The sequence below is a fragment of the Heliconius melpomene genome, chromosome 15 (genome assembly GCF_056956725.1).
Source record: "Heliconius melpomene rosina isolate 202511_hmr_F chromosome 15, ASM5695672v1, whole genome shotgun sequence".
NCBI classification, from domain to species: Eukaryota; Metazoa; Arthropoda; class Insecta; order Lepidoptera; family Nymphalidae; genus Heliconius; species Heliconius melpomene.
The window spans coordinates 7282076-7308594 of NC_140403.1; the positions used below are offsets into that span (position 1 = coordinate 7282076).

General features: G+C 31.9%; 1 protein-coding gene across 2 annotated transcripts in view; it reads left to right on the forward strand.

Moving 5' to 3' along the window:
* LOC146531557 (uncharacterized) overlaps positions 1-26519 on the forward strand; it is a 100324-nt gene that overhangs the window by 31663 nt on the left and 42142 nt on the right. For both annotated transcript variants that reach the window (XM_085198319.1, XM_085198318.1), the window contains one exon: positions 22562-22594. The gene's annotated coding sequence lies outside the window, so the exon portion shown is untranslated. The remainder of the gene's footprint in view (positions 1-22561; positions 22595-26519) is intronic.

The window sequence follows — 26519 nt, forward strand, 5'->3', positions numbered from 1 at the left end:
AGCGTGACAGTATGTGGGTTTGATTCCCACTCGAGAAAATGAAATATTTAATATTTTCATTACTTCGTTCTGGTGTCAAGGCAAAGCGCGGCGTTGAATTCCGCCAGTCAACTCGAAATAATTCCAAAATTTGCTGGAAAATATCGAACGGCGGGTTTAACACTAGGTCCCCTTAGCCTACCCTGCTAAGTGCGGGATACACCGTGAAGCTTAAAAAAAAACAAAGATTAATCTTCCAAAAAAAACTAAAACTTCTCTTAACAAACAAATAAATTTATTTCCGCTGTTAAAGTTAAGTACGGACAATGACTACGGAGCACGACATACTAGCGCGTACGGACCGAATTCCAGAAGTGGGTGTCTAGGTCACATCCATCCACATGTGAACCGATTGTTCTGTGCTTTACATTCAATTATTGACATCTTTTGAACTTAAAATGGATTTATAATTTTCTTAGTTTTTTTACTATTTAAAATTTTTTTTAAAATCGTTAGGGAGCTACGATGCCACAGACAGACATTCAGATAAATACATACATAAAATTTATAACACCTCTCTATTTTCGTCAGGGTTAAAAAAACAGAAGAAAGAGGATTAAACAGATATTCATAGAACATAGAACAAAGACGATTTGTCTCCATAGACAAATCCTCTTTGTCCTGTGTATGTAAAAACAAAAAATCTTTTATCTCCACAATAAAGCTATGCCATCTCTATTACGACTAAAGTAAAAACTCGTGATAAAAGCGCAAGTGAGACGTTTCTAACATGTTGGCAGTAGTGGGTTCTAATTTCATGCGTGGGAATGTTTATCTTTAAAAAAACGCGACTGGCTGTAGATAGGTATGTGATTTCTTTGTCGTTTTTTTATAGATGATACGGAACCCTTCGTGCGGGAATCCGACTCGCACTTGGCCTGTTTTTAATATTTCCATGATTACACGAGAACAGAGACACTGCATAGTTAGTTTCGTTTTATGCAAGAACATGAATTGAATTTTGATGAAGTTCCTCTATGTTTATTTACATTATATAGAAACTCATTCGTATAAATTCTATTATCGTATACAAGTATGTGCAAGATGAGTTTTTCATTATTATAAAAAATCGTAGGGTCGATCGTATTATAGCGAGGAAGCCTGGTGTTAAGACACTCCGCTCCCCATTTTCCGCTAAATACAGAAGACATTGCGTATTAAGTGGCGGAATTTAACTCCGCGGTTTGCCTCGACACTAGAGCGCAGAAATGAAAATATTAAATATTTCAGTTCTTTAAGTGGGAATCGAACTCACAACCTGTCGCATTTAGTCACACGCTCGTGCCTCAGCGCCACGACTGTCCTCGTTATAACAACATAATCTTCTATCTATCTATATATATAAAATCGAAAGGTCACTCACTCATCACGAAATCTCAGAAACTACATGTGCTAGGAATCACAAATTTTGCATAGGAGTTACTTATGGGACGTAGTCGCTAAGGCGGAAATTTGCAATATTCGACTTCTAAGGGGTTGTTTTTGGGGTCGAAAGTTTGTATGAAACTTCGTTACTACAAATGCTAGGAGTCTCAAATTTTGCATAGAGGTCACTTATAGGACGTAGGTACTCATGGAGACAGAAATTTATAATAACGTCGTTCACGCAGGCGAAGCCGCGGGCGGGCCGCTAGTATATTATAATAATAATAAGTCTAACCGTTAAGTATTTTACAGTGACAATTTTTTTATGTATTATACGCGAATGTCGTTCAATTTTCACGCTTCGAGCACACGCACGCCTCGAAAACTAGATTTTTGTTACGAATCAAATTTGCATTCTATTTACGTATTCTTTTGCGGTATTTTCTCTGTTATTTTTCTTTTTGTTTTATTTTAATATTGTAATTATAAATGTCACTCGTTGATAGCTTTATGAGGGTTGAGCTATATAATTTTTCATAATAACGATGTAAGATTACTGTACAATTTTAATTAAATTTGCATATATTTTTAACTAGTATGCGTAAGCCAGTCAAAGTGCAGGATACAAGCGTGCGAATGTAAACGTGACAGGTTGTGAGTTCGATTCCCACTCGAGGAAATTGAATAATCAATATTTTCGTTAATAGTAAATTGGGAAAAACGTGAGGAACGCAGTGTTTACTCACTCTGCAAGTTACTGTATTAAAATAAAACAAATTATCATCTTGCAGTATTCAATTTTGAATTTATCCGTTTTTGAAATTAAATTGTTTTGGGATCAAGTCCGTTGCGCTTGGACCTTAGACTGATAAACACATAATTGTTCTTTGCGCCGCGCAGTCGCGTAAAAATGGTGAGTGGTGTACTAAGTTTAAATATTATACTCGTATATAGTAAATTTTAATCAGTGTCTTAAATCATTATAAAATTACATGCTTTTCTTTCAAGTTCTCATTAAAACCTCGTTTAAATTAATAATAATTTATCAATTTATGGAAGATATTTTACCAGATCTTATTTTCTAGATTATACAGTAAAATGCTATCTCAACATATTGGCTGACAACAAAACCTGTACATTTATATCATAGTTAAATACAAGTTAATTATGTTTTTCCCGTTATAAAATAATCTAATTTTCTTAGACCATATAGTTTGAAATTAATAATTGGTAGATTTAATATATGTATTAACTATAGTGTTAATAATTAACTGAAGTTAAATCTTTTATTATGTTCAATTATTTAATAAAAAAATCAGCTTCACGCTATAACGCGCACACAGCAGGGTAGGCAGAGGGAACCTAGTGTTGAGACACTCCGTTCCCCACTTTAAGTACTAAATATATAGAATTTATATAATATATAGAATAAATTGTTTGTAGTAAATCCATTCGTATTATGTATACGAAAACTAAAAAATTCAGTGTTAAAGCACAAGTTTCTTTTCAGTTGCACGCTCTATCCCGCATACATAACAAGGCAGGCAGAGGGAACCTGGTAACCTATTGTTAAGACACACCGTTCCCGTAAAGACACTTCCGTTTCCAAATTTCCACCGTACTCTAGCATTAGTTTTTAGTGTTTTAATTTTTTTTAATGAGTTTCTGTGTTTTACAGAATATAGAATAAACACATCTATAGCCAATTAACTATAAATATTTCTCGCAATCGACATTTATAATAATGAAGTTAGAGATATTTATTGTTAGCCGTCGAGTATGCAATCACGTCTCAGTCTGTTACGATGGAAATAAAGTTTCTTATTTGGTATCGGACGACTTTTTACTACGTTCCCAGTTACTCTTTATAGGAGCTAGCTTTACTAGTCAATTGGGTGTATTATTGTAATTACTTGTGCTTTAAGGCTGTTGGCGCAGAGGCACTAGTTGTGAGTTCGATTCCTACTCGAGAAAATGAAATAGTTTCATTTCTTCGCTCTAGAATTACTAAGTAGGAAATGGAAGTATGTTAATGGGGACGGAGTGTTTGAATGCTAGTTGCCCAGGTTCTCTCCGCCTACCCAGCTATGTGTAGGATACAGCGTGAAATATAAAAAAAATATATAAATATTTTTTATTCGGAGACTGAATCAAGAAATTAATTGTTAATTAAATCACTTACTATAACATCTGCTTATTGTTGTTTCCAAGATGAAATTACTAAAAATATTTTTTTTTATGTGTTTTATTTCAGACTCCATGTTGTATTTACTTTGTCTAAATCTAAAACATTAATATTGTCATATTTTTTTTTACTTTAATTATGCAAATTAAATGGTATTTACTGTTAGAATGTCATAATTACTGTTACTTAACGCGTAAGTGTACAGTTTGGTAAGTAAAGTTCGCTGAACCGCAGTACTAGTGCGACATACTAAAATTAAAATATAAGTACATTTGTTTTTCCAGATTATAAGCCTCTGTTTCTCCAGATTATAAGGCTTTGTTTTTCCAGATTAAAAGTCTTTGTTTTTCCAGATTATAAGTCTTGAATTCTTTACCTTGCGAGTAGTTGTGGACTCAATTCGTAGCCAAAAGATATATTTTAAACCATAAATATAATTGTACTGACGACCCTATTTATTCATTTTTTCGTTATCTATATAATTTTAACATTTTGTAATGAATGGAGAAGAAATTGAAATAGCTTCCTTTTGCTTAAATTTATATGTATGCAACAATTTTTCTTAGACATTGTGCGGAGATTAGTGCAACTAATAATTCAACAAATAGTCTTCTCTTAGCCAGACATTTTTAATCTGTGTCTATTTAAGTATCGTTTTTAATGAATCTCTAATATTATTTTTATTTTATTTTTAACATTTTTAGTGTTATTCCACACTTAGGAAAGAAAAATACTTGTTTAGAAAACGTATAAAAATTGGACTGTTTCCAGGAGGCGCAGGTTCGAGTCCCGTTGCGTTTTCTAAATAAGTATTTTAAAATGTTTTTTAAATATCCACGCCTAAGTTAAGATATTTTTTTAATTCCAGCTTTCGCTGCTTGATTAAACATATACCAAACGTTGTATAACTTCTAACTTAACGTCACTGTGAATTAGACATCAAGATCTCGTGCGTAACTATGATAATTAATTATAATTAAAACGTATTACAATTCTTTAAACGATCTAAAGATTGCTTAACCACTTATGGTATAGGCTCGTTAATGGATTTAAACGCCGCCATTTTTTTTATATAATTGTTATATTATTAATTTAAAAAAAAAGTATTTATTTTCTTTTTTGTCTAATTGGAATTTATTTTATTCTAGCTTAGGCAGTTAATTTTATAGTTTGTTTTTGCAATTATATACAGTTTGCTAATTTTCTTTTTGTATTCATATAATAAAGAAATTCCGGCTTATTTCTAAACGTAAATGTAATGTTATTTTTTAATTTAATAATAAAAATAATAACCAACCATTGAGGTGATCCTTGCCGCAGAGGCACAAGCGTATAACTATGAACGCGATAGGTTGTGAGTTCGATTTCCACTCGATTAAATATTTTCAATTCTTCGCTCTGTTCGCACTTACCACGCAATGTCTCTAGAATACATCAGAATGTGAGGAGCGGAGTGTCTCAACTCTCCCTGCCCACCCTGCTGCAAGCGAGATACAGCGTGAACGTCTTTTATTTCTTCGCAATTCCAATGGGCGACGTCTAAAACGTACGTTTCCATGTTCCGCCTGCTGCTAATGTTCAGTAGTAGTACAAGCATTAGGAAGTAATAAATAACTATCTCATTAGTATCCAGATCCAAGCGTGCTGTAAAAGTTTAATCAGGTGCGACTTACATAGGCCGGTAGTAGAGCCATGTACGAGCAAGATTTTATTGGGTCCATATTACATTTATTTAGGTTAGGGCTGGCGAGCGGAGAGTTGTTTTTTTTATTTTTCATACGATTTTAATGTGATGTTTGTATAGTTTGGATAATGGTGGTGTCAACCCTAGTTTTACTGGTGGTCTGTTGGTTTTATTGTTAATTTATATGTGAATGTTTATAAGGTTTTAGTTTTATTATTATTATTATTAGATTAATATTTTTCAACTTATATTTAAGTATAATTTTATTAATCATATATTATCAATATTATGAATGAGAAGATAAGTTTGTTTGTTACGCTTTCACGCCAAAACTACTCAATCGATTATGACGAAACTTTGCACACATATTCTTAGATGTATTAGAAAGGACATAGAATACTTTTTATTAAAAGATATGAATATTCAAATATAGATTATCCTTTGGTTATATTATTATAACAATAAGTTTAACAAAGTTAATTGTAACTAGAATTTTTATATTCAAAATTCTAGTTACAATTAAAAAAACTGATAAGCATATAAAACTTCAACTTTAACAAATTATACGTTTAACTATATAATTCACGATTTCGATACAATATTGTAATTTCATTCAACAATACATAAAAAGCTGTCACTCATATTCTAAGTATAGTCTTAACTTAGGTATAACTTAGAAAGTTGCATATTATAAGAAAACTTAGTTGCATATAAAAGAAGATGTAAATTTTATATGCATATTAAACGAAACAAGGCAATGCAAGCGAATGCCACCGGCTTTATGTATTAATAAACTGTCGGGCCTCTTACTCGAGCATCGATATAAGGCTAATATAATTTCATGAATAATGAAATCTTAATCGTATCGTAAATTAATACCTTATTAAAATAACATAGTATGCTCTATAACGAGTGGAGAAGAGTGAATCGTGGGATTTTACGTATATTAATCTTATATTATTTTCTTTTTTTCTCTGCTTCACGCTGTATCTCGCCTATAGCGGGATAGGCAGAGGGAACCTAGTGTTAACACACTCCGCCGAATTGTGTAGGCAATGCGTGTTGAGTGGAATACAACGCCACAATTACTATTTTTATATTCCCATCATGGGAGTAAATGATAATAAGCATGGGAATTTTTATTGGCATCATCTCATACTACTTTAACTCAGCAGGAAGTCTTTTGTCGGAAAGCCTTCAATATATAAGAAAAGTCCTTAATTTATTTATAGAGCCCGTATAAATAAAGATTTGCAAGCAAAAGAAGATTTTACAGCAAATAATAGCATATGTAAAGGAAGACAAGTTTATTTTAATAATTATAATGTTATTATTTCTATATTAAGTTATTTGTTTTTAATTTAATGCAATTAGAAATCTTTTAAATACAGATCTCAGCCACAGATAAAACATAAAGGTTACTCTAAAAATACGTCTTAAAAAAAATATTTTTTATTTTTAGGTTTTATAAAAGTTGAAAATATTTATTTTAATAATATTCTAAAAATTAATATTAAATATATATATTTTAAATTTAACTCTACAAACAATTGATTTAGCTAAGTAAAGTACATAAATAAATATTTAATTTGAGCATATAATTTTTCAGTGCAATTATTCAAATTGTCTCTTAGATTTATGACTCAGATTATACCATTATATATATAAATGTGCGACTGTCGGTGTATCACACCCTCAGTTATAGATAAATTATAATGTCAGTTTTTATTGCAATCTATCTTTGCGTCTATACAGCTTGTTAAATCTTGGTTTTGCTTATTTCCCATAATAATACTTGACTAGTTTTATGGCGTATATAAATGTGAATAAGCGCCTTCCTGTTCGCTTTTACTTTATATTTTCAGTATAAAGTGCTGTATATAAAATGTTGTAAGCCTTAAGCTCTTTATTCTGTAATTACGCTTTGATCCGAAAATTAAAATTATCTATAGATATTTTAATTTTCTCTTAACATAATTAATTTTAAATTAATATATGGCAAATCTAATCGATACTAATAGAATCAAATCTATATATATAAAATCGAAAGGTCACTCACTCATCACGAAATCTCAGAAACTACAAGTGCTAGGAATCTCAAATTTTGCATAGGAGTTACTTATAGGGCGTAGGTGCTCGCTAAGACGGGAATTTGCAATATTCGACTTCTAAGGGGTTGTTTTTGGGGTCGAAAGTTTGTATGAAACTTCGTTACTATAAATGCTAGGAGTCTCAAATTTTGCATAGACGTCACTAGGACGTAGTCATGAAGACAGAAATTAATAATAACATAGTTCACGCGGGTGTAACCGCGAGCGGGCCGCTAGTTAATAATAAAATTACCACACAAATTTTTCCGATTATCACTCGTTCGAAAAAAATCGATTTCTCTTAAGAATAATTTGCTATATCCGTCGAATAAGCCAACGTAAGACATTCAGATTATAGTATACAAGCATAAATTAGATATTAACAATTTTCATCGGTGTTCGCCAATCGAGTATTTCTATGAAGGGTACATACATGCAGATTGATTCTCGTCCTCATTTACCGCATTCCATGTATTTTTTCCCTCGAGAGGCTGTTATAGGCTTTGCTAACAATCCTTTTCCTGCCAGTCAGTTCCCCGGGACAGGTTTTTCACGGGAACTAAAGGTTTTTGTTGTTTTTTTTTTGTAGTCGTCTTCGTTACGATATTTTTATTTAAATATAGTTGTATATTATGACATTACGTGTGTTACGTAAGTGGAGTTTTTTGTTTGTTGAATAATTGAGAATGCATGTAGTAGCTACTTGGTATATTTTCTAGGGGGGCCTGGACTTTAACTTGTTCTGCTCGAGCTGTGTTCGAGTCAATGGTTTTTTTTTTTTATTTTCCATAGTTAATTTTTGTTTTTAATATTTCTTGGGTGGACACAACACTATTCTGGGGGGCCACGGCCCACTCGCCTTCCCTATTGTTACGCCCATGAGTAAGTGATGTTGCTAGCTAAAAAATAAAGATATTATGTGAGAGAGAATAATAAATACAGACTAAATAGAGAGTATAATAAATAAATGAATAATCATATTTCCCATAGTGGGATTTGAACTCGCAACTATCTGCTAACTATTATATGTTTGTACGCCATAACTGGCGGCGTCAACGATCCACAATCCGATGGTAGTGGGTTTGCTTTCCTCTTAGGGGTATGCAATTCTTTTTTCTTCGCTCTGGCAACGAGACAAAAAGCGGCGTTAAGTTCCGCCAATAAAAAAAACAACTAAAAAAAATATTAAAAATAGTCTGAATATACATGTAAGAATGTAATCAAAAGCAAGTCTAAGCTAGGAACAGCTTAATTAAACCTAAATGCTATCATTACGACTTAAAGTAAGTCGTTAATTTAGTGTATGTTGTGTTAGATTGCAGTCTAAAAGCCTCTTAATATTTTTATTACCAATAATCACTACAGATACTGTATTATTATAGGTGTTTCATTAAGGCATTTACCGTATTCTTGAGTATTTAACAAGATAGTTAAATCTGCATCACGCTGTATCCCGCACACAGCAGGTTAGACAGAGAGCATCTAGTATAAGGCACTCCGTTCCTTATTTGTCGCCGATTCTGGAGGCAGTGTGTGTTGAGTGACGGAACTTAACGCCGTGCTTTCCCTGGATACCAGGGCAAAGAAATGAAAATATACATTTAAATAAATATTTCATTTCCTCGAGCGGGAATCGAACTCACAGCCGATCGCGTTTACAGTCACACTCTTACGCCCCTGCGCCACTACTGCCACAGTATATAAACTCTTTCAAATTAAATATTATTATGGATATTTGCACTTGACTAAAATACAATCCAAATAATAACTAATTTGAATGTGGATGTTTTGTAAGAGATATGAAATCTCAAAGAATTTAAAGTAACTTAAGTATACAATATTGTAAATCCTTATATCCTTTCAATACAAGAAAGTGAAGATATGAGAGTCAGTAAATTATGATGATATGTATTTTTTAGCTTCAAGCTACATTCCATTTATAGCAGTATAAGCAGAGGGAAGTTAAATAAAATTCAAAACTCAAATCCTGAGTGAGAATCGAACCTACATTCGTCGTGCTTACAATCAAATGTAATGCTGATGATCCGAACCTTAAGCAAAGGGAACCTGAACCTTCCTGTTTTGTGCAGAATACAGTGTAAATTTAAAAGACAAAAGGAACGTAATTATGACCGAATACAAGCATTCGAATATATTGAAAGTGAATTTAACGTTAATTAAGGTCATTCATTATATATGATGCACTCTCCGCATAAACTCTCATTAAATGCCTTATCGAGATATCACTCTCACATTAAAAGAAAGTTTTAATTATATTTTTTTAAGTATAATACGAATATTGTAAAAAACGAGGTCGAATTAAACTAGATTCATTATTGTAATAGTTTTCATAAGTTCTAGTAATTAATGATCCACGTTCACGCATCAGGAAGTGAGGTAACTTTCAAAAATTTCCTTCTTACGTAAATGTTTAATTAAGATTGTAGCTTTAAGACCAGTCGTGGTGTAGGTTTGATGAGGTCGTCACTCAACACTTAATTCCTCCTAAATTCGACGGAAGATGGGCAAAGAAAACGTATCATGGGATCGGAGTGTATTAACACTAAGTTCCCAGATTCACTCTGCCTACCCTGCCGGATGCAGTGGGAATTTTTAAAAATGCCACATATTTATTTCTTTGTTAATGGGGGGAGCAGTAGCTAAGTAATAAGTTACTTCGCTCTTGTCATTCCTTTCATTTAAAGATTATCTCAATATTCTTCTTATTCTCAATCTTCTCGCATTTCACTCTTCTATATCTTTGCATATATTATACTGCATTTTCTTTATGTAAACTCTCAATTTCCTCGCATTTAAAAGAAAATAAAATTTACTTCTCTATGTAATATCTAAAGAGTGTCTAATAACTATTTCTTAATATATTTTATTTTCTCACATACAAAATACAGGTTTCGAGGTTAATACTGCCATTCTACAGATATCACTTGAAAAATAACAATAAACATTATTTATAATAATATTTAAATTAGATATAAAGCATTTAGAGAAATTATAATGTGAAAAATGGCAAAGATTCTTGGTAAAGAAAGACGAATCATATACCGTAAAGATCTTTGATTAGACCGAGCTGTCATCATTTGATGTTAGTTTAACAGTTATGAAAAGATTTCATTTTTACTTCGCTAATATTAGCGCGGTAACAGAATGTTTGTATCTTTCTTTTTAGGTTCCCTTTGTATCCCACACTGCAGTATAGGTAAAGGGAAACTGAGAATCTAGTGTTAAGACATTTCGTTCCAATTATAGATTTCTGTTCCTCATTTTCATTCTGGAGGCATTGCTGAACAGCGGAATTAAACGCCGCAAACATATGTTTTAGAAGAAAAAAAAATTTAAACTAAAGTAGAGTTTAAATCATTATATTTTTAACTCTCTTCGCGTCTTATCTATACTTATACCTAATAAAATCGTAAGAGGGTCTGTGTCTGTACTTGGAAGATATTTAAAAAAAAATATTGGGAACCTTTATTAACCTAATAGAACCCAAAACAATGATTTTTAATTTTTTTGTCTGTTTGTCTGTGTGTTTGTTACCGCTAATCTCAGAATCGACTTAACCGATTTAGATGCGGTTTTCACTATTGGATTCTGGCCAGCTTCTGAAAACATACAGGGTTTATTTAATTACAATCGGTTCATAAATAAAAAAGTTATGTTAATATAAAGTATTTAGTTCGACAAATTTGCTTATTGCCGTAACAGTTATTTTTACTGAATTGACTGAATCTATAGTTTTCAATTTCTTTATTAATATTTCTATTTCAAGCGGGCGAAGCCCCGCACAGGCCCACTAGTTATATAGCAAAGCACCAATACAATGTTAATCTAACTATTTCACACTCGACTGACTTTACGTGGAACGTAATTTGTTTCGAATGAAAATATCGTAGTAACGAGTTAGAAAATTATTATTCTATTATTTATACTATTAATGAGTGTACCGCTATTTTATGTTTAACAAAAGTGAATTGATTTAAAATTAGTTCGTTTTAGTAAAAAATAATGATTTTCTTTCTAAGAATTGAGAATACAGATGCCGTTGTAACTTTCTATTGATAGATCTGCTTCACGTAGGCAGAGGGAACGTAGTGTTAAGACATTCCGTTCCCCACTTTCCGCAGAATTCTGGAGGTAATGTATGTTTAGTAGCAAAAAACAAAGCCAAAAATAAATATTCAACTACCTCAAATGGGGATCGACCCAGAACCATTGCGTTACAGTCACACCATTATGCCCACGACCCCACGACCGACCCCACGACCGACCTCACGACCGAAATGTTGGAAAATTAATAGAATTTAAAAAAAAAAGAACCCTATTAAGAGTGTATCAATTTTTTCACTTCACACAGTAAAATAATATCTGCAGCGAACACGCAATGCTCGGAGAATTCGGGAACGGAATGTCTCTACACCAGGTTCCCTCTTTCCCTCTCTTTGCTTAACCTGGTCTGTGGAATGGAACGGAACCTGCCATACCTGCTATACCTGCTGATCATAAAAATGTCCAAAATATGGTGGAAAATGGGGAACGGAGTGAATTACCCCAAGGTTCCCACTGCTTACGCTACTGATTTGATTTGATTAAAAACGTATTCACATTATGTCTGAAGTTTGTCCTTTTGAATATATATTGAATTTTACATACAATTTTGATTCATCTAGGTAGTCATGGATTCCAACACGCAATGCACCGATAAAGCTGGAATGGAAATACATAGACTTGTTTATTTATATAATGTTCTAGATAAAATTGACGTTAGCGTCTTCATTACATATATAATTATTGAGATTGGAATGTGATATAAAATTTTGTTCTCATATTACTTTATAATAGTCTTATTAATGGTTGCAATCTTTAAAAGGTATCGCTTATTAACAGTGGGCAGTCAGTTTTATAGAAAACCAGTATTCTTTTTTTTTTTAGGTTCGCTGTATCCCGCACAAAGCAGGCTAAGCAGAGTGAATCTGGGAACCTAGTGTTACGATGTTCCGTTCCCCTTTTTTTGGGTACCTGGGTACCTAGGCGTTCAAATAATATTATTGCTCGTTAATGTCAGCTATTATATTTTTAGAATACATTTCTTTAAGGTTCACGCTGTATCCCGCACAAAGCAGCGTAACCAGAGGGAACCTAGTGTTAAAGCACTCTATTTCCACTAAAACACTTCCGTTCCCCATTTTCTGCCAAATCCTTAAAGCGTTGCATAATTAGTGTCGAAACTTAACGCCACGATAATAATTATAATAAATTTGTTATAATAAACATAAGCTAATAAATTATTAATTACCCTTGTCGTTTTAAGGTTCCCTGCTATAAATCTGTAAAAGAATCAAGCGACACTACTTTAAGTTCTAGTTCTTTGTGTATTCTTAAGTTACACACTTAAATACAATTACTATTTTTAACTACAACTAACGATTATTGTTCACATATAATTTTACTATAGGATACTGAAAAGATGCTATCTTAACCTTTTAAATGACCATAAGATAGAAATAAATATGTCAATATTTAAAAATAAAAGGGCTTACGAATCGAAATGGAGTTTAAATACTAGTAAAGAAATAATTATTAAACTACATCTGCCTTTTAAATATGAATTTAGTATTCTGGATATCAATAATATGTATTTGTTTATTGCTTATAGCTTACGGCGAATGTTTGTTTTTAATTTAACTTTTACGTCTGTCGTATGAAGAAGAAAAAAATATATATTCAATTTCGAGTTTTAAATAGATCGATTACTTAGATTTTTCTTGGGCTACTCATATGAATATTGCTTATCAGGATTTATTTTTGTTTTGTTTTGATAATATAGTATTGGCTGATAGGCTCTGTGGACAGAGAATCTAGTGATAAGACACTCTGTTCTCCTCTTAGAGCTTGTTATGGAGCTATTTGTGTATAATACAACATTGTTTTAATTTATATGATGGTTCTGGTTCATAAAAATTATGAGAATGTATGTGTATGTTTCCCACTGAGACGGAGTTAAGATTTAAAATAATATTATAGCTTTATTAAAGCAAACTTCCAATAGAATCTACTTAAGACGCGTAATTTAAACAAATGTGAACATTTATATTACTAACGCACATATACAGGACGTTCCAGTTAATACACTTCGCGTGTCTCTCGCGTATGTAGTGTACGGACAGACCGACTGTCAGAGGTTTATTTTACTGCAACAATGCTCACACGATTATGATAATCGAATAATTTAAAATGGTAATTCGTTATAAGATTTGAAAGTAAATAATGTAATGTTTATATGGCTGTATCGATTTTGATTATAAATTATGTTTTCTATTTACAAAAATAGGCTTCTTTCGTATAGATTTCAGCTCTACACTATTTTCCTATTTATAGTAGGTAGGTTTAGACACTGTGTCATTTTGAAATGTTTTGTGGCGGAATTTAACCCCGCGCTTTATTGTTCAGAGTGGAGAAATGAAAATTCTAAATTCTTTCTTCGTATGGGGATAGATCTTATAAGAATCACATTATTGTATGACACTGTTTCATTATGTCCAAATGGCCTCAAATTGTGTAAATAATAATTATAAGTAAGCATACTGTGAACGGGTTGTGGATTCGATTCCTACTCGAGGAAATTAAATATTATCATTTCTTCGCTCTGATACATAAAGCGCAGCGTCTAGTTCCACCAATCAGCACGCAATGCCTCCGGAATACGATAAAAAAATAGAGAACGGAGTGTTTTAACACTAGATTCCCCCTGCCTACCCTGCTACGTGCGTGATACAACGTGAAACAAAAATATTCAACAAAAATTGCATTATTTTGCTATATACACTTGTGTGTAAAATTCTTATAGATATGCTAATATTTTATATGCGCATGCGCATCTCTTTAGTTCAACACGAACAAAGTCGCCAAAGTCGCTTTACCATGGAGTATGTGATGGTAATACCAATTCACCATACAAAAACCGTTGGCGTCTCGCATAGGTACGCGTTAACTCTACAGGCTTCTGCTTTTTTGTTAACGCATTAACGGTAATACGGCATTCACATTCGAGTATCTTCAATGCAAAACAAGCAAAACTGAAGTATGTGCTTAGTGTTTATTTTGTAGTTAATTGCTTGTATATAGACAAACAATGGCTGTGCTAATATTTGTCTGACACTTCATAAGCCGGTGTCTCTACGCTTTTTTTTTTGTTGAAGTGGACGAAATCCTAAGTATTATTGTGAGGTTTTTTCTAATATTCTATATTATAAACCGTTTGATAAACATGTGTTTTTATTATGTTTTTTTTATCTCGTACATCTCCCCCTTTTTTGTGAGGTAGGCAGAAATAATCTAAATCCACTCCATTCTCTATGTCCCGCTCTTTTATGTTTTTTTTATTTCGTTTTTTAATTCTGGTAACAAGACAAACTGCGACATTCAATTCCGCAACTCAACATGCAAAGCCTTCAGAATTTAGGGAGAAATGGAGAGTGGAGTGTCTCAACACTAGGCTCTTTCTACCTATCCTGCAACTTGCAGGATACAGCGTGAAGCTGAAAATAATATGTAATAATTGATATAGGCTTGGTGTAACTCTAAATTCTTCATATTAAATGTATGAGAAAACACATACCGCACTTATGGACACGTCGTGTTGATTAATAAGCTTGCTTATGATGATGTAACTTGGACGAGACAGGTTATATCAATAGAGGAACGTAAAAAAATACCCATCAACGTTTTGTCATTTACTTAGAACTAGTGGCCTTCGCGCGGCTTCGCCTGCTTTGACTATACGATTATTTATGTAAGTGTATCTTAGAAAAAAATAGTTGTGTCCATTCCTGGCCTGTGGTCAATTTACCTTGAAGAAGACTATATTGACATTGAAATGTCGGTGTTTTTTATCGTCATAAAATCTAGTTTTTTTAATCTATTATTATACAAATAATAATTTTACAAAAAATATCTGACGATAAAACATTGTAATCTAAAGACAGTTTTAGCAATTAATAATTTTGTAAAACTTTTTTTATTTATGAATCAATCGTAGATAAACAACACAACACTAAATGTTAACGGAAGCTTGCCAGAATCCAATAGTGAAAACTGCATTTAAATCGGTTAAGCTGTTTCTCAGAATACACACAAACAACGACAAATAGACACAAATTTTAAAACCCATCGTTTTGGGTTCTATTATGTTGACAAATACCCCCAATAATAGTTTTTCTTATATATCTTCAATATACAGACAGATTAATTACGATTTTATTATAATTAGGTATAGTTTGAATGGTTATTATTGGAGAAAAGTTCCAACTTAAAAAACAGCTTAGATAACTCCAAGTTTTTATACTGTCTATATACAGATGGAAGCAAAAAGCCCGTAATGTCTTACTTTTTCTAAGCGATAGCTAAATAAGCTTATAATGAAAATCATCGTAGTAAATGACATTTATTTTGCTACCAGTTTCTTGTTATAATATTTGTATTAGTAATAATGTTTGTATAAATAATTTGCATAATATAAATGAATATTCCGTGATAATGTTTTTTTTATTTTGTTTTTTTTTATTCTCTGTATTTTGCGGGGACTATGATACAACACTCTCTTCTTTCCGTTGAGAAAGCTCGAACAAAATCCTATTTCATGAATAAATAAATTTTTATTAATATTTTACGATAGCAACTAGAATCCACAACCGTCATGTTAAATTTTAAAAGTATTTTAAAAAAAAGTAATATCTATAATCTATATTTTTAATATTTTTAAACTTTACTAATTTTCTTCCATATCAGAGAGGCAAAAGAAACATAATATTAAGAGACACCGTGCTCTAATTTCCGTTCATTTCTCGATACATTACGTGTTGAGTGGCGGAACACAACGCCGTCCTTTGTCTACCAGGGCTCCAAAAAGAAAATAGAACCACTAGAAAGAATTTAAACTCTTCCACTGTGCCACACCTCACAACTATAATAAAAAGTTTTCTTTAGCTTTTAATTTCATTGAAAATAAACTAAAAAAATACTTTTACAATCTTTTCGAGTAAGAATTAAGAAATAATAATTTTTTCCTAGTAAATTTTAACAAAGCGCACCAATCCTTTCTTTCTAAGCTATAATGTCTGTGTTGGGGCAGCGTGAAAGTGTTTCCTGTTGTTGCAGTCTTTTTATAATATCTCAGTGGCATTTCTTATGCACTTTATTGCAATATAATTATTTTACATTCTATTACTTTGTTAATATTAATAGATTTAGTTTTAGTAAACGGTATTGATTTAAAGTTTTTGTATCTTTTTAATGTATTTCTTTTTTAAATAATAGCATTATAGAATTATAATACTTGTATTTATAGACTAATCGCGGCGTTAAGTTAAATTAGGAACTAAGTGACTTAACACTAGGTTCCTTTTAGTTACTTGCCCTGTTATGAGAGAAGCAACACTAAAGACGGAAACGAGAATAGAGATTTCGTTAAATTTCTTTTATAATGATCTCAAAAAAAATCTTTCTTGAAATATGTAATAAAAGCCTTAGACAAAACTTTTTTACTCATCCTCCATAGCGTTTAACTACGCACAATTGCACTTATAATAATCCATACAAACCTGTACTTATACGTGTCTAAAAATTACGTGTTCCTCGTGTCTATATAATTGTGAACATAATATTCGCCCCCGGGTACGCTCGCCGCGTCCGTAATGGCGGCGGTTACGCTAACTTTTGTTACATTAATAATAAGCTGGTACACTGTTGCTTCTGGATGTAAATAAAAAAATAAGTTTATAGCTTTGTTGCAGTTGTGGCGCGGGGGTTTTGGGTTCGATCCCCATTCGAGGGAATGAAGTATTTATTTAAATTTGTATTTTTCTTTTTGGCTCTGGTGTCGAGGAAAAGTGTGGTGTTGAGTTCCACCTCTCAACACGCATTGTCTTCAGAATTCGGTGGAAGTGGAGAAGGTAGCACTAGGTTCCCTCTGCCTATCCTGCTGGGTGCGGGATACGGCGTGAAGCTGATTCATTGAATGTGTTTCATGAAAATTTCTTCGCATTAGTAATAAGGCAAAGGCTCCACACTTGAAAAGTGGGGAACATAAAGGTCTTAAAGTGATTATAACGGAGTGTTTTAACACTAGTACGTTTGGAATAGATTCATAGATTACAAACGTACAATTAGGTATTGTAAATTACAACTTTTAAATTTCGATGCTCGTTAATTGTGAAAATCGAGAACAACAGTTTATATGTTTAACTCGTGTCATAAAACGTAGCCATTAAAATCATCCGTTAGAAATTATACGACCATAGCTGTAGGCTAGCCACGCTGTCCCATAGGATTCTATTAGAGACAAATACTTTAAATTAAATAGCTGATTTAATTCACGCTGTATCACGCTGTATCCCGCAAACAGCAGGGTAGGCAGATGGAACCTAGTGTTAAGACGTTCTGTTCCCCTTTTTCCGCCGAAATCTGGAGGCAATGTATGTCGCAGCCTAGCTGTAGGCTAGCCACGCTTCCTATAGGATTCTATTAGAGATAAATATTTTAAATTAAATAAGCTTCTCTCTGTATCCCACACACATTGGGGTAGGCAGAGGGAACCTAGTGATGTCAGAGACAGTGAAAAACAGTCCGCTCCCCAGTTCAGAGCGAAGAAACTTAAATATAAATTTAAATAAGCATTTCATTTCCTCGATCGGGAATCGAACCCATAACCAGTCTCACATACAGTCACACGCTTGTGCCCTTACGCCACGACTGGCCTCGAGATTAATACTTAAGTGTCTAAGATCGAGCGCTCGGCCATTAGTTGGTGATATTATGTCATTTACCATCAACCCATGTTTGACGTAATTTCATTTATAATATATGCGCATGTCTTCGTTCTATACAACTATAATTTAAATGATATGGTTATTAGGTGGTTTTTCAATATTTTCTCTAGATAAATACTTGGGAGTTGGAAGATGTTGAACTTTCATTCTAGGATGTTTTAATATGATGAAATGAAAGTGGAAATTAGATATTTATCTCTATTTCATCCTCTAAAAAAGAATGAATTATTTTCATTGCTTTGATTAGAAAGCAAGGCGCGGTCATGTCTCGAAAATTTGGCGGGGAGTTGTGAACCGAGCCACTTAACACTAGGTTCCCTCTGCTTACCCTGTTATATCCGGGATACAGCGTGAAGGTAAATAAATAAATACACTGATATTATGACATAGTTAAGAATTATTATTTTATATGCAATACAAAGATAAAATATATAATGTTATTTAAATAATTCAAGATGGGAAGGAAATGTAAAAAAAACGGCGGTCACGTCTTCCTGTCATTGTCAACAGAATTGTTCGCACCAAGGCTTAAATGCTAAGGACTGTCTCCTCTTAAGAATATTTATGGTGCATGCGTAGATTATGTTATTTTGTTGAAAATCTCTTATTTTCAATTGTGAAAGCCTTTTCACTTAGTATATATATGTTAAAATATATGAATATATATTATTAATACAAAAATAGCATTATTATGTTATTTCATAATAGAATTGAAAAAAAAAATACCGTCAATTGCTTAAAACATTGTGGTGCTCTTCTATATGATTTTTTTTGATTTCGTAAAGTATAGTTTTTAATAGGAAAATTGTATTTAACGCTGTAAAATTAGTTTGAAATAAGTTAATTATTTTTGAAACAATAAATATATTTTTTTATATTCTACAAGAATAATTCTACGATCTTATAAATGAAAGCCTATTTTATGCTGTTTTATACTTAAAGGATATGTTAAACTAAAGTGGTAGTAGTTGTTAACGGTACACGAATATCAATTAAGTTATTTAACTTATAATGCTCTTATAGAATAACTAAATGCAGGCGTGAGAAGAACTTTCACTAACTTAACCGATGCACCGGATATATCAGTCAAGTGCCGTGAACCATTTTGCATGAGGTTGGTTTAACACCGAGATTACATATATATATAAATATATGTATGTATGTATGACCATATATGTAGATATATGATTAATGAAACTTATTTAATGTTAATAACTTCCTGCGTTGAGACCAGTTGTGACTGTAAACTCGACTGGTTGTTGGTTCGATTCCCACTCGAGGAAGTGAAATATTTATTTAAATTTATATTTTCATTTCTTCGCTCTGGAGTCGAGGCAAAGAGTTTCGCCTCTCTCAACACTCTACACGCAATGTCTCCAGAAATCGACGAAAAGTGGGGAACGGACTGTCTTAACACTAGGTTCCCTCTGCCTACCCTGCTGTGTACGGGATGTTGCGTGAAGTTGATTTATTTATTTATATTTGATCATGTATTATTAATGAAACTTATTTAATGTTAATAACTTCCTGCGATTCGAATTGATCTTTGTACATTTCAAAATAATATTTATTAAGCTCACCGTCCAGTTAAACATAGATTGATATGCGTTTGTCATTTGTGTAAATATGAAGATTTATAGCTGTCGCTTGGGATGGCAGTGGAGGTCAGTCGTAGCGTAGAGACACAAATGTGGGGCTGTCAATATGACAGATAGTGGGTTTGAATACCCTCTTAATCAAATTAAATATCTAATAATTTCATTTTCTCGCCATGGTAACGTGGCAAGGCCTCCAAAATTCAGCGGAAACTGAGAAACAGGATTTCTAACATTAGGTTCCCTCTGCCTACCCTACTATGTGCCGGATGAAGCTTTTTTTAAAAATATCAATGATAATTTTATGTACGTTTGGTAAATATCTAACTATCTTCTTATTTAAAAAAAAAACTGTCAAAAAACAACAATACATCGCATTCGTATAATATTTTCGCAATGATAATTCTGTGGAGTAAAAATCTAATACATATAAACCTTGCAAGTCTCTCTCTATTATGCTCTAGCACGAAGAATGGAGTTCCTTTTATTTTTATTATTTCCAATAATTCCTTTTTATCGACATCTAATTCTATACTTTTGTCTTCACACATCGTGTGTTAACTTTTTTATTTTTTAATAAGAAAAGATTATTGCAATAACACATATAAAATATAATAGGGAATGGTCGATAAAGTGTAATCAACCTGCCAAGTGTGGGTTCGATTTTATTATTTGTTTACTTATTTATTTTCTTGAATATTGGTTATTTCCTTTGGTAGTCAATGATGGAATCTGAAACCTAGGAGGGAAGAAATTTCGGCGAAAAATTGACATTTTTTTATCAGCTTTCTTCTCTAGCTAGCTAGCTAGGAGAGAGCATATGAGAGTAGTGAAACACGCTGCTCTCTACTTTAGCCGAATTCTGGAGGAATTGCATGTGAAATGGCGTAACTCAACACTGCTCTTTACCTCGACACCAGAGCGAAGAAATGAAAATATTTCGTTTTCACTAGTGGGAATCGAATCCACATCCTGTCATGTTGACAGCTTTTGCTCCTGAGCCACGATTACCCTGTAATTGGCCTGTAAATTATATATGTTATAAATATTTTCTGCTGCGATACAGTTGCTAATGAATTTTCCTTTTTATTTGTCATTTATGTAACGGTCCAGCAAACTTCCATAGACATTAACCTAATTCTAGCTCTACCCACACTTATATATTTTCAGTCTTCCCACTATATTCTTTTCATTTCATTTTACTACTGATTTGAGGCCACGAACTGGGTGGCTTATGTATAATTTTATCATTGCAATTTGAATAACAAAATTATGAGATTTTAATAATAATCTAAGAAGTGACAATTGTAGAGCTAATGGTGATAAGCTTGACAGTTTAGAACTTGAAAATATGGGGCTGGTTATAAGGAAGGTAGCTAGAGAAGTTTCACGCATTTACTAGTTTCTTTAATTTTTTGCATAATTATAAACAATTATTTAAATAAAAAAAATGCTTTTTAATTTTATTTTACATAAACATACCTTTAGTGAACTTAAAATAAAATCAGCCCCACTTTCTGGCGAATTCAACGTCTAGAACGGAGTGTTTTAACACTAGCGAGATATAACGCGAAGCTAAAAAAAACTATTAAGTTAAACGTCAAACGTTACTTGTTGATAGATTAATCACATTTAACTATCAACAAACACCTTATTCATATTAAGTTCAATTCAGTTATTATAGTAATTGATGGTACGGAGATAGTACCACCACTTATATTTATATACAGACAGACATACATACGTGTAGGCCTCGTTACGAACGAGCCCTTTAATTTTGATGTGAAGATTATATTAGGAACATGCTGTTTAAAAATTATAAAAAATATTTGGTTGGAGATTTCACTAGCTTTGTTTTTTGTCGTAAATTGGTATTTCTTCACTTAGGCCGGCTATTTTATAATACTGTAAGCCCCTAAGGCATTTAAGCCGCTTTCTATGTTTTTTTTTTAATATTTTCCATGGATTTACAATTTCATGAAAAAAATATCTTTAAAAACAATAATTTTAAAGTAAAATAAACAAAATTATATTTATTTTACTACTATAAAATTCCTATCTTCACTTACGTATTAACATATATGATAAAACAATTTATTTAACCGCAATCCAGCATAATTTTATAATTCTATACTAAAGAAGCTTATTTTAATATAAGCCAGTAGTATCGGATACGCATCAAGTGGCTCTAGTAATTGCGGTCCAATTCGACATTAGGACTTTTTATATAATTAACTTTCGAGGCTTTCTAGATCTTGAATCTGTATTCTATTGGAGAAAATTATAGAAAAAGTTGATATAGTTTAAAATAATCAGAAACCGTGAAATTCGATGTAATTCGATTACTTATATTATTATCAACAACAAAAGCTAAACAAATGAAGTAAATCGAGGAATAAATAGAAAGTTTTTCCAATTCGCAATTGTTTTAGCGATAAATGTAAAAATAATTCTGACTGTTTCTTATTTTCTTTAACTGGTATAGCCATTTTGAAATTTTTAGATAGGAAACTAAGGAAATTGTTTAACTCACAGGTTCTTACTGCTGTGCCAAACGATTTTAGTTTAATTTTCATATATTAATAATATTAAGCATCAAGTATACTAAAATGATGTTTTTAATAATTCTAAAACAACACTTAAATAAAAAGCTTAATGGTACTTTGCCTCGGCAATTAATTATTATTAATTAGTTATTTAAATTTCAAATTGAATAAGTTAGCGGCATTATAGCTTTAATAGCTGTGTTTTTCTTTTTCCAGATAAGGAGATAAACAAGTTGGTGGAGGAAAAGTGTAAGTACTTTACTCATACAGTTTAAGAGGCAGCGTAGACTTAGGAAGAGTTTCTAGTTAATATAATCGAAATCATGAAAATTTGCAAGAATATATATATATTTTTGAACTTACTTAAACTTGTCATTTTAGTGGAACTATGAACTAAACGGAATATTCAACTAACGTTTTATGAAAGCATTTCTTGATAGAATATTATCATTTCTGTATTTATAAAAAAATGTTTGAAAAATAATGAAAAAATCACACCATATAAGTAGTCTAATTATTGTCCTTGGCGAAAGTTTTTTATTACTATAATAATATTATAAAGGTATTTTTTCAGTAATTTGTAGATCTGATATGTCTCATTAAAGGGCATTGTAAACGCGACAGTTGTAGATTCGATTCCCTCTTGGAGGGGGAATGAATTCGACATACATAAAAGACACTTGAAACAATTTAAATGTCTTGTCCATTTGACTAATAATTTTAAATGACTTTCTTTAGATTCTAATACATCTGACATTGTCTACAGATTACGGCTAGCCCAGGCTTTTGTCTAGGCTAGCCTGTAGGTTTGTCTAGGTAAGCACTGTTAACGCCTAAGGCTCTTTTCCCATATTCCGTGAGGCACTTTACCTACATACAGAAACAAGAGAGATTACAGGCGGTCTAGTGTTGGAATGGCGAAAAGTGTAGGTCGGGTGATTTATTGAATGTGAAACACAAAGTGCTTTATTTTCACATAAGATTTAGATAACAAGATACAATGGAAATGGATCTCTCCATAAATCTCTCTTTGTATAAAGATTTACTATTTAAATAAGATAGATTTTTAATGTCATATTTTTAAAGTAGTGGTAATGAGATAATAAGCAAAAGTAATTAATATTTTATATATTAGTAGAATAAAATTTCGCAGTTTCCTTTAAAATATACCATAAAAATAATTAATAAGACAAATATTTTAGTAGGAAATGTAAAAAAGGAAAAAAAAAGATTTACTGTTAAAATCTTATTAAGGCAAGTACTTTTGTAATGTCTTCTTATATGATCACGCAATATTTATTTAGTAAGTAAGCTATAATCATTGAATTACAATGAAAATGTGCCTGGAGTTATATTTATAATACATTTAGAATGAATGCAATGAATCGTGTGAGATATATAGAAATATATAGAAGTATATATTTAAAATCGAGAGGCTTCAATTAAAAATAAGTAAACATATAAAACATGTAATAGTTTATTTGGACGAATTATTTCCATTTCCTTACTCCAGCAAAATAAATATTAGCGTTAAGTTCCATCACTTGCAATCTCTCAAATTTAGGCTCTTTATTTTCTTTCTGCTCTTTCTCTCTGGCTACCTTGCTATATCGAAAATTAAGCGAAAAGCTAAGAAAAAAGGATAATAATAATAATAAAAAATATATAATAAACAAAAAAGTTTAAAATAATATATGCAATTTAAATCGGTCGCTAAAATTCACCATAAATAATTGTAATTGACAAACGCCCACAATCTGGTCTTGTGTGAAGTGAAATATAACTGTTTCAATTTATTCAAGTTGTCGACTTAAATACTACTAGCGATCTGCTTGCGGCTTCGCCCGCGAAATTACAAAAGGATACGTGTTTTTATATGTTCTAGAGATTTTTTTAACAAAAAAGTCTTGTTTCCCTCTAATACCTCTAGGAATATGTATGCAGAGTTTTATGAAAATCAGTTCAGTAGTTTTGGCGTGAGAAACAAACAAACTATTCACATTTATGATATTAAGATTTTTTTTAGTAAAATATTAAGAAAGACACGTAAAACATTTTTTTTTATTTAAAAGTCAAATTGTGAATTTCTCAGTATTTAATGAAAATAACGTCCTTTTTAATACATTAAGATCATATTGGAAGCTTGCTGCAGGTATCGAACCTACATCCCTTATCTCATAGTCCACAGCACTACAAAACCACCTCCAAGTCTTCATGCCACTTCCATATAATCTATTATTGTTACGGAATATCCGTAATTGCCTTAATTTGACGGATTGCGTGTCAAATCCATTCATAGAGATGAAACAGGAAAAACTAAATAGAAAGTAAATGTTGCACATGTGTATAAATATATGTAATAATAACACTTTTATAAGCGATTCGTGCATCAATCACTAGAACTTTGAAGTGGACGTGTGAAATAGTCGTTTTAAACCAATTTAGTACAAATTATGACTATTTTATAACAAACGAGCGGCCCGCCCGCGGCTTCGCCTGTGTGAACTACGTTATTATTAAATTCTGTCTCCATGAGTACCTACGTCCTATAAGTGACGTCCATGCAAAATTTGAGACTCCTAGCATTTGTAGTAACGAAGTTTCATACAAACTTTCGACCCCAAAAACAAACCCTTAGAAATCGAATATTGCAAATTCCCGTCTTAGTGAGCACCTACGTCCTATAAGTAAATCCTATGCAAAATTTTATATTCCTAGCACATGTAGTTTCTGAGATTTCGTGATGAGTGAGTGACCTTTCGATTTTATATATACCTATAGATAGATAGATAAGTGTAATTTATTCGTTTTACGTTTCTAAGATATGTAACGTATATTTAAATTTGAGAGGCTTGAAATTTGTATAGATATAATTAAAAATAAGTAAACATATAACATATGGTAAGGCCGGCGTTTTAATACCAGGTTCCCTTTGCCTACCCTAGTTTATGGGATATAGCGTAAAGCTGATTCAAGTAAACATATAAAATTTATAACATGGCTTTATATGGACGAAAGAATTATTTTCATGTCTTTACTCTGACAAAACAAAAGCTTAGAAAAGAAATCGGAGAATGACACTTCTTCACACTACTTTTTCTCTGGCTACCTCGTTAAATCCAAAATAAAGAGTAAAGCTGAGATAAAAAATAAACAATTATACTATAACACTATATGTAATCCAATTTGTCTCAAATTATAATCCATTTGGCATATGAGCCATCGAATGACGGTAATTTATTCTTTTTAAGTTTTTTAATGTCCGTTTATCACGCAAAAATGGCTGAACTAATTTATATGATTAATTGGCCTGATTATTATTGAATATAACAATGTAGTAGTTAATTGTATTTTTTATTATTATTATTACCGGAAATTACATGTGTTGTCCACAACTGCTTAATTGTTGATAGAGTTTCCGTATGAAAATAAAAAGAAAAATAAATAAATCAGCTTCACGCTCTATCCCGCACGTAGCAGAGTAGGCAGAGGGAACATAGTGTTAACACACTCCGTTCTCAACTTTCCGCCGAATTCTGGAGGCATTGCTTGTTCAGTGGCGGAATTCAACGCCGCGCTTTTGCCTTATATATACCAGAGCGAAGAAACGGAAATATAAATTTAAGTAAATATTTCGTTTCCTCGAGTGGGAATCAAACCCACACCCCCGTGCCAGCGCCACGACGGTCTCAGATGAACATAACTTTTAGAATTTTTTAAGAGACTTTGATCTAAATAGAAAAGAATTTAAATAGATAAAAATAAATTAAATCAGTTTAAATAGATATAGAGAAAGAGAAATATTTCTAAATCACTTTTTTCCTCCACTTCTTACATACTGAGAAATCGCATGCTATTAGACATAGCACTTAACTAATGCTTAACCTTTTTTTAACTATTAGAACATAATAAAAGAAGAAAACAAACCCAAATTAGTTTTAAGCATCCACTAACGCCCCAGAGGCGCCAAAATGGTGATAAATGAGAGGAAAGAAACCTAGTTTTATAAAACAATCAACGTTCCGTTTGCATTTGACTTTTAAATTACTTATTCGTATACCAGTAATCAATAATAGCTTAGTATAATATTTTCAAGTTGGTTCATTTATCGTGTTAATGCGTGTTTACAGTTGAATGGGGAATGTAGTTTTTTAATTGCTACGTATAGATAGAT